Genomic DNA, 14,010 nt, shown 5'->3' with positions numbered 1-14,010 from the left:
AACAAAAGAAAAATTTGGAGTAGGAATTAAAATCCATGGAGAAGAAATAAAAACTCTGAGGTCTGAAAACTCTGAGGTTTGTCCAATGACACTGCAATTCTGTCAGGGACAGCAAAGGTTCTGGAAGAGCAGCTGAACGGAATGAACAATATCTTGAAGGAGGATGTAAGATGAACACCAACAAAAGGAAAACGAGGATAATGGAATACAGTCGAATTAAATCAGATGATGCTGAGGAAATCAGATCAGGAAATGAGACACTCTGTGTTGTAGATGAATTTTGCTATTTGGGAAGAAAAATAATTGATGATTGTCGAAGTACCGAGGATTTAAAATAAAGACTGGCCGTGGCAAGGAAAGCGTTTCTGATAATAAGAAATTTGTTAAAGCCGAATTACACACTTCAAAAAAAGTTTAGCATAACCTTGGTTTCGAGAGTTCTGGGACTTGTACACAAAATTGGAATAGAGATCAATATAAACATCATTTCTGCCCTTTTTATTGCTCATGAAAACCACACATTGCATGTTGCACCATCATACAGCCAGATCTTCGGATGTGGTGGCACAGATTGCTGTACACACCAGTACCTCTAATACCCAGTAGCACGTCCTCTTACATTGATGCGTGGCTGCATTCGTTGTGGAACTGTTTGTCCAGATTGTCCCACTCCTCAACGGCGATTCGTCGTAGATCCCTCAGAATGGTTGGTGGGTCATGTCGTCCGCAAACAGCGGGTAGAGTTGCGCTATCGGTCGGAGGATGGCATTCATGTATGGTACAGCCGTTACGGCACCAACCATGATCAGCAGCGGCGTACGTCTGCCCCACATAATGCCACCCCAAAACAGCAGGGAACAAACACGACGATTGTCTGGTTGAAGGCATGTGCGACACTCATCGGTGAAAAGAACGTAATACCAGTCCTGAGCGGTCCATTCGGCAAGTTGTTGGGCCCGTCTGTACCGCGCTGCGTGGTGTCGAGGTTGCTAAGATGAACCTCGCCATCGACGTCGGGAGTGAAGTTGATCGTCTTGCAGCCAGTTTGAGTCGTAACACTACGTCCTGTGGCTGCACGGAAAGCATTATTCAACATGGTGGCGCTGTTGTCAGGGTTCCTCCAAGCCATAATCCGTAGGCAGCGATCATCCACTGCAATAGTAGCCCCTAGGCGGACTGAGTGAAGTATGTCGTTGACAGTTACTGTCTCTCTGTATCTCCTCCATGTCCGAACAACATCGCTTTGGTTCACTCCGAGACGCCTGGGCAATTTTCTTATTGATAGCCCGTCCTTGCACAATGTAACAATGCGGACGTGATCGAACCGCGGTATTGACCGTCTAGGCATGGTTGAACTACAGACAAATGAGCCGTGTACTTCCTTCCTGGTGTAATGACTGTAAGTGGTCGGCTGTCGGACACCCTCCGTCTCATAGGCGCAGCTCATGCATAGTTCTTTACATCTTTGGGTGGGTTTAGTGACATCTCTGAACAGTCAGAGGGACTGTGTCTGTCATACAACATCCGCAGTCAACGTCTATCTTCAGGAGTTCTGGGAACCGGGGTGATGCAAAACTTGTTTCATGTGCGGAGTATTACGTATCAGGAAGTATTTTCTGAAAGTATTTGTTTGGAGTGTAGTCATGTATGGCAGTGAAACATGGACGATAAATAGTTTAGACAAGGAGAAAATAAGCTTTCGAAATGCGGTTCTACAGAAGAATACTGATGAATAGATGGGTAGATCACGTAACTAATGAAGAGGTACTGAACAGAATTAGAGAGAAGAGGAATTTGTGGCACAACTTGACTAGAAGAAGGGATCGGTTGTTAGGGCACGTTCTGGGGCATCAAGGGATCACCAATTTAGTGTATGAGGAAAGCGTAGACGGTAAAAATCGTAGAGTTAGACAAAGGGATGAATACAGTAGGCAGATTAAGAAGGATGTAGCTTGCAGTAGTTATTCGGAGATGAAGAGGTTTGCACTGGATAGAGTAGCATGGAGAGCTGCATCAAAAAAGTCTCTGGACTGAAGACCACAACAACAATAGTTAATTGATCAGATGTCATTTCAAAATAGATTAATCAAGGCTATCAGCCATATCTATAGCCGGCCGCTATGACCAAGAGATTCTAGGCGCTTCAGTCCGGAACCGCTCTGATGCTGCGGTCGCAGGTCCAATCCTGCCTTGGCCATGGATGTGTGCGTTGTCCTTAGATTTAAGTAGTTCTGGTTCTAGGGGACTGATGACCTCAGATGTTAAGTCCCATAGTGCGTAGAGCCATTTGATCCATTTTGAACCATTTTCATAGGTGAGGGACATTGTTTCTTATTACAATTACGTAGTGCAATTCTTCTTAAAAATAACAGACAGATCATAGGACACACTTCTCTATTCTGTATTAATCATTGATGCTTAAGTTTTTAGTGACCCTTGTATTGACTTATTTGTATAAACAAACAGCAACAGTTTGCTTGGTTCCTCCTAACATTGTAACAGACTTCTTTTATTTAGCTCACCCTGCCAGGATAATAGTAGACATCCTTAAATAAAAGTGAACAGCTGATGACATTGTGTTTGTAGTATAAAGGTCTACGTCGTATCCGCCTCATTCAACTGCAGACACAACAGTTATAACACCACTTGGATGCATTCCAAGCTGTTCGACACACAGTATTCTTAGCAGAATATCCCTTCTAACCCCCTATGCCCATTCGTATTGACCGTTTTCGTAGATTTATACTCTTGATGTCGATACAAACCTATGATCACAAACACGCGTCATGTTGAGCATATACACAGAACAGCAGAAATCCGTCGTAGTTGATACTAAAACTGCAGTTGTTTTGTGAAGCGAATTTTTGAATTGATAACATAATCAGTGCTAAGGCCTCCAATAACAACTTGCCTATGTAGATGAATTTGTGGTTGCTCTTGACTTCTCTGTGCACTCGCTTGTACTGCAAAAAATTCCTGCACGAGGTGGAGAACGCAAAGGCTTTTCCAGACTCGCCCGTATCTTTCCTGCCGCCAACAATAGCGGCGATGGTCCGGGACGCTGCCGATGGAGCGGAGCGGTCCACGACCTGCGAGATAACGCCGTGTCACGGTCGCCATGTTGTTCTGCCCGTGACACAAAAACCTGTCCCCGCGTCTGTGGTCACACGTCAAGGCGCGTGCCTCCGTGCTGTCCAAGTCCATCAACGACGCTGTGCACTTCATATTGTCTGATGACGGCGGGACACGTGTGGGAGACTGCGCACACGTGTAATAGCAGCAGTACGGCGTACCTCTTCCTCTGCTGCTATCACCAGTCTCCGCCGTTATTTGCCCAAAGTTAAGCTGCAAGCAACCCGGTTAAACTAGTAACATGTCCTGACAAACAGAAATGATAAGCAAGTCACTTACCAATTCAGCAACTAAAACAAACTCATTATATAAAAAAAAAGTGTGTGAAATGGGACTTAACTACTAAGATCATCAGTCCCTAAACTTACACACTATTTAACCTAAAGTATCCTAAGGACGAACACACACACACCCATGCCCGAGGGAGGACTCGAACCTCCGCCGGGACCCTCATTACGTAAGCTCCAAGTTAATGTATGATACATGAAACTAAGTGCACATATACTTCAGCCCTTTGATCATCTGATTCCTGATAAGAATCACTCATCTGAGTATTATCAAGAGGGTGCAGTAGGCACTGGCTGGTGAGCAAAAGAGTGAAGATTTCATAACATATATTGTATGGATAATTCGCGTGCTACAGAAGGTGTCATCAAAATATACGTTGAATGAACGTTTTTAGCAGCAAGTGATGACGCTACAATCATTTCATGTAATTTGTCCTATTGTCTGATCCGTTCAAAGAGGCAGCGTCAAGTTGGTACACGTTATGCCTTGTCAGTCAGCGCCCAGATGCGCTAAAGTTGTGCTTACCGTGTTTGTCGCGCATCCTGGAATTCGAACAACATGTGAACATTAAGTTCTGTTTAAAGCTGGAAAAAGAAGAAACTCATGACATGTTGATATGGTGTATAACGACAATGCTGTAACTCTGAAGACTGGTTGAGAGTGGTATGAGCGACTTAAAAGCAGAAATAAGTGGGTAGAAGACAAGCAACATTCGGGACGTCCATCAACCTCAAAAACAGAAGAAAAAGGGCAAAAAGTGACAGAAATTGTTCGTTCAAACAGATAATTAACTGTTCAAGAGTTTACCGAAGAACTTAGCATTTCGTATAGGTCCGTGCGAAGAATTTTATCCGATATTTTGCAAATGAGACGAGTGAGTGCGAAATTTGTTCCCAGGCTTTTGAGTGGTCAAGGGATTTCATGTTCAATCCGCACGGAGTTGAAGGATAGTCTTATTCAGATACGGGCTTCATATCTAAAACTGTACCAGGAGATGAAACTTGGGACTATGGGTATGACTCTGAGCCGAAAATTCAGTTCCAAACAGGAAACTAGTGAGTCTCCTCGCCATAAAAAGGCAAGCGCATACTAAAGTCACGCTCATTGTGTTTTTCAATACTGATGTCACAGTGCGACCAGTGCTCGTTCCAAAGTTAACAACTGTAAACACTGAATTTACAAGGGCGTCCTGCAATGTTTGCGACGCGATTTACGAAGAAAGAGACCACATAAATTGGCCAATAGCTTCCTCCTTCATCACGGCAACGTGCCGTCCCACACCTCGCTTTTGAATTCGCTAGTGTTTGGCCGGGAAAGTGCTCATGTCTGTCCACATCCACATTACTCGTGACATTTAGCAACATGCAACTTCTGGCTCTTCCCAAAAATTAAAACCGTGCTTAAAAGAAAACGTTTTGACACCATTCCTGATGTGTAGAGAGCCACGACAGAGCTCCTGAACGCCCTTATAAAAGAAACCTTTCAGAAATACTTCCGGGCATGGATTGAAAGATGGAAAAATGTATTGCTAGCGCAGGACAGTACTTTCAGGGACATTAAATGAACTTCCGTGTAAGGTTATTACATTGTTTCTAATAAAATTATTCACCATATTTTTTTATCACGGCCGACCGGAGTGGCCGAGTGGTTCTAGGCGCTACAGTCTGGAGCTGCGCGACCGCTACGGTCACAGGTTCGAATCCTGCCTCGGACATGGATGTGTGTGATGTCCTTAGTTTAGTTAGGTTTAAGTAGTTCTAAGTTCTAGGGGACTGATGACCTCAGAAGTTAAGTCCCTTAGTGCTAAGAGCCATTTGAGCAATTTTTTTTATCACGCTTTGCACTTTGATCTTGTGTCACACTATGCGAGCAACATAAATTCATTGATACGACATTTATTTAAAAATATCATTACATTAACAATAAACTCATGGCGCAGAACACGTCGTACTAATCACAAGAGTAGAACACATGGTTCATATACGTAAAGAAGAATTCAGATGCAGTAGTCAGCTGCAATTCTTAACGGTGTGACATAGTTTGGAGAAATGACTATTACCATAATACTAAAAGTAGGTCAGCATACAAAACAAAATATATTACATAGAATAATTAAAACAACCTTTACTTGCCCCATAGCACAGCAAAACCGACCTACGGCCGTGTGGTTCAACATAAAAAAAAAAAACTGGCATGAAATCACACAATTAAGCTGGTAATACGTAGGTAATGAAACAAGCATGAAAGCTCGTAATACAGAATGACAAAATCGACGTACAGCCATGTGGATCAGTGCACAAAAAAGGTGGTATGAATTCCTAAGGTTGAAACGTCCCCTTTGAACAATTTGTACATGACTGTGCTTAAACTGACATACAATATTTTTAGCGCAACGCAATCTGACTTTCAAAAATCCCTACAAAAGAATGGCCCTGACTAACATTAACCTATACGTTTCACAAATCACTTACCTCACAAAAATCTTGGTTACTCGAACTACTGCAATACAGCGAGCACCACTACTGCCAGCTAAATAAAAGATTCAAACTACGGAAGGCACCAACTACTGATAGGGATAGTTAGCAAATGAAAGATATTAATAGAGAACAAACAATGTATTTACCTTAATATCATCAAAAGTCATAATATATATAGGAGTTCATAACATCCATTCTTACAAATATCAAAACTCCGCCATTTCTCTTTCCACATCTACCACTGCTGGCGGCTCACCTCCAACTGCGCAACGCTACGCGCTGTTCACATCCAGCTGCCGCTGCCAAACACTACAATGGCAGACAACAATGCAAACTAGCCACAGACTGCACACAGCACAGCCAGTGATTTTCATACAGAGCGCTACGTAACATTGCCAATAAGAAAACATAAACAGCCTACTTACATAGCCCCCATGCTCCCCACAAAAAATTTTACAAATTGTTTGGGGCAGTGGCCAATAATGATTTGATAAAATTTTTCATAATTACTACAACAAAGAAATCAAAAGCACACACTTATTGATACAATATTGGTCAAATGCTAAAATTTTCTCACAGTCCATAATGACAGTCCTGATGGTTCATCACAGTAAAATAGCAGTGTTTTTCTCAAAGTCTGAGCAGTAAAAGAAAATGCACACAGAAGTAGTGGATTTCCATGCTGTCTTGAAGAAGTAGTGTTGTCCTTCCAACGGAAAGACAGTGCTGACTCTTGACATGCAGACAGGTAATGGGCCACAACAGAGCAAACCCACAGCAGAGTCAGTCGAAGTTTTGAAGAATATTGGTAGGTAGGTCATCACAGAGTAGACCCACTGTAGTCCTGGTAGAGAGTACAGTATTGATGGGCCATCAGAGGTGCAGACCCACTGCAGTCCTGGTAGAGATTGTGGTATTGGTGGGCCACCAGAGGTGCAGACCCACTGCAGTCCTTGTAGAAATAATGATATTGGTGCGCCATCAAAGATGCAGACCCACTGTAGTCCTTGTAGAGACGGCCAGCAACCAACTGTTGCGACTGTGCAGGTACACAATCACCATCGAAGAGTCTTGCGGAGAATATAGCAAGTCCATAAACCACCACTTATCCACTCACGAAATTTTTGGAATTGTCCGTAGAACCAGCAATGCTGTTATCCAGTCCCTTGCTGAATCATTAATACACCTGCAAACACTATCAGTCCCTACTTCTCACATATTGTCCATATACTATGACCAACAGAAACGTGTGCAGTGAAACGTAGCTTACAAGTTGCTTAATTTGATGAACTGGTGTCAATTACAATTTTATAACATGAGAATACAATAACAAAGATACAGAAAACATCATTAAAGAACATAATAGTACAGAAACATTTGTAGTAATACAGGCTTTACAAAAGAATCGAAATAACATATACATCAGTGTTACAGGAATTATAAGTACCTACATAAAAGATCAGAATAACTTTTGAAACATCAACTTCACACATGAGCAACAAAACAGAACAGAATACATAATGTCTAAACATCTTTACAAAGAAAATAACATATTATCAGAAAAATTCTACAACATAACTCTTATTAGCTAAACACATTAAGACAGGAAAAACACAAATTCACATAGTGTAATAACACAAAAATACGGGACAGGGTTTGTTTTCAGTGTGACATTTGGTACTGCAGTTCACCCCAAAACTTCATTCCATATATCTTTCCTCTTATTTCAACATTTGTTTCCACCAAAAAAATTCTATCCAAGCGTGCTTTCTGTATTTATATGTTCACATATTTCTTACCTCATTATTTATTTTCCATTGTCTTACCTCATCATTTATTTCCAAGAAAATCCTACGTAAACCTGTTGTCCCTAAACCCTACTTTTTTCTCATATCCTCTTTCAAAATACTTTTTTTGGCCAAACCATTTTCTTATAGCTTCTCAATGCATTTCTTCCAAATCATCAGAACTCGTTCTCTCATACAGCCTACCCCATCTTAAGCTAACTTAAATCTACTGAGCTCAGATGCTAAACTAAGGAACAAGGCAATGCAACAGCACAAAACAATTAACACAAACAGCAATGAAAAAAATTACCAAGCAATGCAACATTACAACTAATATGAGCCAATTTGCAGCAACAAGAAAAATAAATCAGTAGTAAAACTAGCTTAACAGAGTAATACAAAGTGAAATTCAGTAGCACTATGCCCGGCAAACAGCAGCAGCAATGCAAAAACTTATATCTAAACATGACATAGCTCAAGCAGAAAAAATAGTACACTAAAAATGGCCATGTCTAATACCTATGTCACATCTTAGTGTCTATGTAATTAAAGTGGTGCACCACAACAACTTATTGTAAAAAAAATATTACCATGTACTTGAAAAGAATATTATGTATGCAGTTACTGTTACTAGTCCCTTCTTATTGTTCTTTCCTTTCCAAGTGCTCCTTTTTTGAAGAATGTGGATCACAAAATTATTATTTAATAGATCTGTTGACAGAAAGTGTTCACATTAGCAAATGCATTTTATTTTATTTTATCAAACCAATGCTGCAACACAGCTGGAAACTAGATATCAAATGAAATAAGCAACTATGAAAAGCAAAGCATAAAAATATCATTCAATAGTCATGTGACATTTCATAAGTTAGTAGAAATTCTCTCAACTCTCGTAGAAAGATGCTTGTCATAATCAGGTGTGCAGATGTAAGTATCTTTCCAAGTAATGAGCGTGTCGTATTTGCGATGCTTTCTCTAAAGGAATGTCAATGGCGAGGATAATGGCCTCTTTTTTTTATCTACCTAATGGCTTTCTTTTGTCAGACAACTACCTCTCAGATGGGCGCCCAAAACGCATTACATCAAGGTCACTTACCTTTCTTACTGAAATATTTACGACAGCAGTTTCTGCTACAGTGGCAGTCCCAAATAAAAATTTCACAGGTCGAAAATTTGTGTTACAAATGTGTAGAAACAAAATCCTGTAAATATAACAGCATCCAAAAAATTTTCGCCAGCATTGTGATACATTCACGCATATACACACATTTCATAACTCTTAAAGTACGATTCTTGGTTTCCAACAACCTTTTTCACAAACAAGAGTCCCTAACCACTACTCACTATTCCTTACCTTATTCGTCGACACTTCTTCAATATTTCACCATAACAGATACGTAGCATAATCAAAGAACTCATATAGCATTAGCTTATTGATCATAAACATATGGCAACAGCATAATACACATCATCATCGTAATAATAACATCACAAAACCTCAGCCAAATCTCAAAATCGTCGTAGCTTCCTCCAATAGTTTCAAAACCTAAAAAACATTCTCTGCTCATGTCAGTAGTGCCATTTACCTCAAACTTACTTTAAAAATCATGCTCCCTTACCAAATACATCATTCAAAGCTCTCATAGTATCACAATGGTTCCAGAAAAATATGAGCATTTCCCAAAGTACAGACAAAATACAATTTCATAAGTGTGAAGTTATCCAACTGTGTAATTACGTAAACATCTGTCACTGATGTAGTAAAATAAATATTTGTCTCTCTCAGTTAAATGATCAGATAGCTGTGTAATTCTGTGTTAGAGAAATATGGTACCGATGTGTGAAGTTGCATAAGCAAATACCATATTAGCTAGGGCTCCTTGAGCTTGCCAAACACATGGTACACAAAGTAAGCGTGTACCCCTCTGAGGATTAATGTAATTATACCCTCAGGTGTTACAGAATACAGCAATGGAATGAAATATATCACAGAAAACCCTTGTATCATTGTACTTCAAATATCTTAAAAAATACATGTTTTAAGTGCGAAATTAATCACTCAAATACGTGTCCTGTAGCGCTAAATGTGCGTCTTGCTGTAAGATAATCTCTGTGGAAGTGTCGTAGTTATTGTCCTCCGAAAGCTAAGTTCTGCAGAAGCCAATGTACTTACCTCATGATAAACAAAAGTGAAATGCTTTGTGTATAGGTATCTTAGTTATTACGCTTATTGCCATGATGAAGAAAGTACTGTGCTGTAACGTATTGTTGTGCTACGGAAAAGGCAGTCTCATTGTAGCTATACCACAAAAGTTACTACTAAAACATGTTTTACTTTCCAGAATAAAACAGAAAACTGTGCAGATATAAAACAGAAACACTGCAAAAGCAACATTGTAAATTGTCACTCATTAGTAGCGTCGTGATAAAATCGTGTAGCTGTCACATAAACTAACCTCTGTGTCATCTGGTATCTCTCAGAAAGCACTTTAAATTCAGAATGTATTTTCAAATAAACCAAAATGTTGCATTAAAATCTCATTAGCAGTACTGGTAAATGTTCTAAGTATGTGAGCCTTATAATCGTTACGTAATCGTGCAACTAACAAGCAATTCTATAAACGGTTTTACATGTGAAATGTGGTGTAAACCTTTACTCTTCCTAGTGCACAGTGTTTCAACTTCAAAGCAATTATCATGTTGTATACATCGGTAAAGAATGCTAAATTTTTTCTCAAGGCTAACGTCTTACGTTATTTTTCTCGGAGCCAGCGGGCGCACGCGGCTGCCTGCTGTGCGAGTCATTGTCTGTCTCTTTGTTGGCGCGAGCCGTTATTGGGATTAGGAGACCTAACTTCTACAAATTCACCCTGACGAGAAGGCCCTGCCCTGTTTGAATCCCGCCAGTTCTGATGCAATTCAGGTCTGTCGTTACGAATATATCATCTGTCGTCATGTCAGTAGTTCCTGTAGTTTCTTGTCTGTCAGTCATGTGGTGGAGAATTTCTCCCGGAATCGTAACTGCGCGCTGAACTGTTGCGTCTGAAGTTATTCTGTCTCTCTTGATAATAATTGTTTTTGTTCCCATATTGTCCATTTCTATGGTAATCTCTGTCATATTCTATACTACGGAAATGCGATCTTTCTCTGTAACTAGTATTACTCTGCCAGTGATTGTCATATGGGTGGTGTCTGTTTTGGTCAAGATTTGCATTGTAAGAATAGACTTGTCGTGTCCAGTTATTGTTTCTGTCGTCACGGAATTGTGACGGATGTGACCTGTAGTGATTGTTTTCCTGTTTTCGCATCCGGCGACTGTCTGTGTCAATTTCTAATTCTTGTAAGAGTCCCTGAAAAGCTTCAATGTCGTCTTTGCAACATTCTGCCAAAATAATATTTCTTAAATGTTCAGGCAATTTCATTAAGCAAATGCGGATGAGGTCTGAGGGGCTGTATGGGTTTGAAAGATACTGATTCTTATGCAACATGTCTTCAAAGTATTTCACAAGACTGGAAAATTCAGATTGTTCGAAACGTTTCATCATTATGATGCTATGTTTTACTCGGTCTTGTGTAGCTTGAGACCAATACGCTGAGAGGAAGGCATGATAAAATTCTCCTTCACTGTGGTAATCGTGAACGACCGATCGCATTCTTACAGCTGGTTCATTCTTTAAGTAGCCACACATAAATTCTAATCTGTGCTGTAATGACCAGTTGGGAGGAAAACAATGAGAGAATTGATCGAGCCACGCTTGTGGATGAATGTCGTTGGCAGAATTCTTAAACGTTTTGAATTTACGTGTAGTAATGAACAGCTTATAGTCAAAATCATCGTGTCGGCGAGTAGCATGTCGGTCACTGTTACGTCGTGTCGGCGGTTCCATCTCAAAATTCGGTGTGCCTTGCCAATTTTTTTCATAATTTCCGAAATGTCCTGTGTTATTATTTTGTGGTTGTTCCGTATTTCTATGTTCCTCTTCCCGTACTGGAGCGCGAGTGTCCTCTGAAATATGTAATTCTTGTATTACCTGCGTCAACTGATCTTGTACTTCCCGGATTTCTCTTTTGTACTGTGTATTGATTTGATTTTGATTTTGTTTGAATTTTCTAATTTGTTCATACACTTCTGTGTCAGTGAAGGCTACAGGTCTTGTGTCATTCAGATCATCATCTACCTTTGTAGATAAGTTAGTGACCTGATCTGAAAGTTCGGCTACTTTCTCCGATAGTGAACACATTTCCTCAGTGTGTTTTTCTGAACCAAGTTTCAGAGTGTCCATTTGTGTTGAAATCGAATCTACTGTGTCTTTCAAGATTTCCTGAGTTTTTGCAAGTTGCGTAACCGAATCGGTAGATGCAACTGAGTCAATTTTAGCCCACAAGATCTCATGATTTTCATGAACAATGGTTTGCAGTTCTTTTATGGCTGCTTCCTGATTCTGTAATGCATTTTCATGCCGCGAAAAAATAGAATGAAAATGCTCACAAATTTGTGTTTTTACGTCATTACAGACTTTTTGACATTTCGATTCAATGTTATGTAACTCAGTAGTTAAATCTTCACGTGTTTGTTCAAGTGTGGTGTCTAACTTTTGAAGATTTTGTTCCATTGTGTCTAACTTTTGAAGATTTTGTTCCATTGTGTCTAATTTTTGTAGCTTTTGTCCCATTTGTTGCATTAACTGTAATAACAATGCACTGGTGTCTGAAACATGTTCCTCAGTGCTTTTCGGCAGTGAAGTTGCACCGGCAACATTCACATTTTGACAAGCAGAAAATGTTTCTTGACTCATTTGAGAAAACGGTGAGAACCCAAAACCTGAGTCTACAGTATTTGCAATATTGTGTTCTGTCATTCCCGATTCCCGAGGCGAGCTGTTGCCGACCGATCGATCGATAATGCTTCCCTGTTCACTACCTGTTTCACTGTATACACCATTATTTGACGCCCGCTCCATTTCCCTATGCACAGTTACCAAATTACTACTTTGAATGTCTGTTAATTCATTACACAGCGGTGCTGGTAAGCTACACTCGTCGTCACTATTATTTCTCAGTTTACTTTGGAGCCTAGTATTAGGTTTTTCACACGCCATTATTGTCACAATATTTCACACGATAACACAGAATAGCACAATTTGAAGAGCAAAAATAAGAGAACACATTAACATAGCACTGAAAATAATATCTCGTTAATTGCAAGCGCAGCAGCGAAATACTTGGTGCAAATCTACATGCATGCCACAACTGTTTTACTGTACAACAATGAAAGGCTGCAACTATAAAGGAGATTCTTTCTACAATTACGCACTAGCAATAAACAATAGCTACACTAATTACACAAACTACAAGAAAAAAATTAGAAGATTCCAGTGAGGTATCCTCGGCTAAGGGTCGACATATGAAACGTCCACTTTGAACAATTTATACATGACTGTGCTTAAACTGACATACAATATTTTTAGCGCAACGCAATCTGACTTTCAAAAATCCCTACAAAAGAATGGCCCTGACTAACATTAACCTATACGTTTCACAAATCACTTACCTCACAAAAATCTTGGTTACTCGAACTACTGCAATACAGCGAGCACCACTACTGCCAGCTAAATAAAAGATTCAAACTACGGAAGGCACTAACTACTGATAGGGATAGTTAGCAAATGAAAGATATTAATAGAGAACAAACAATGTATTTACCTTAATATCATCAAAAGTCATAATATATATAGAAGTTCATAACATCCATTCTTACAAATATCAAAACTCCGCCATTTCTCTCTCCACATCCACCATTGCTGTCGGCTCATCTCCAACTGCGCAACGCTACGCGCTGTTCACATCCAGCTGCCGCTGCCCAACACTACAATGGCAGACACCAATGCAAACCAGCCACAGACTGCACACAGCACAGCCAGTGATTTTCATACAGAGCGCTACGTAACATTGCCAATAAGAAAACATAAACAGCCTACTTACAAGGTAAATCGGAAATTTATAGGAACGCAACTCAGGAATATAAATAACCGAAAATAATCGAGACCTACAGGCTCCTCACGCCGGAAAACAGTTTACCTGAGCCATCCATCTGCTCATGCCCCATCATTGCGATCCGCCAAAAACCAAGTGATGACCCTTGAATGTTGGCGAGCCTGCTCTCTCTTCTGGTGGTTCCCGCCCAGAGACTTGTTCTTGTGTTTTACTGCCGACATCCACACAATTCCGAAGATAGCAAGAGCCGACAAGTGTGAGAATTGCCGCACAATCAGCTTGACATCTCATGCATCCAAGTAGCTGACAGAATAACATACAGAAGAATGGCA

Source organism: Schistocerca americana, chromosome 6 (genome assembly GCF_021461395.2).
Source record: "Schistocerca americana isolate TAMUIC-IGC-003095 chromosome 6, iqSchAmer2.1, whole genome shotgun sequence".
Lineage (NCBI taxonomy): Eukaryota > Metazoa > Arthropoda > Insecta > Orthoptera > Acrididae > Schistocerca > Schistocerca americana.
This window is presented reverse-complemented; position numbering follows the sequence as displayed.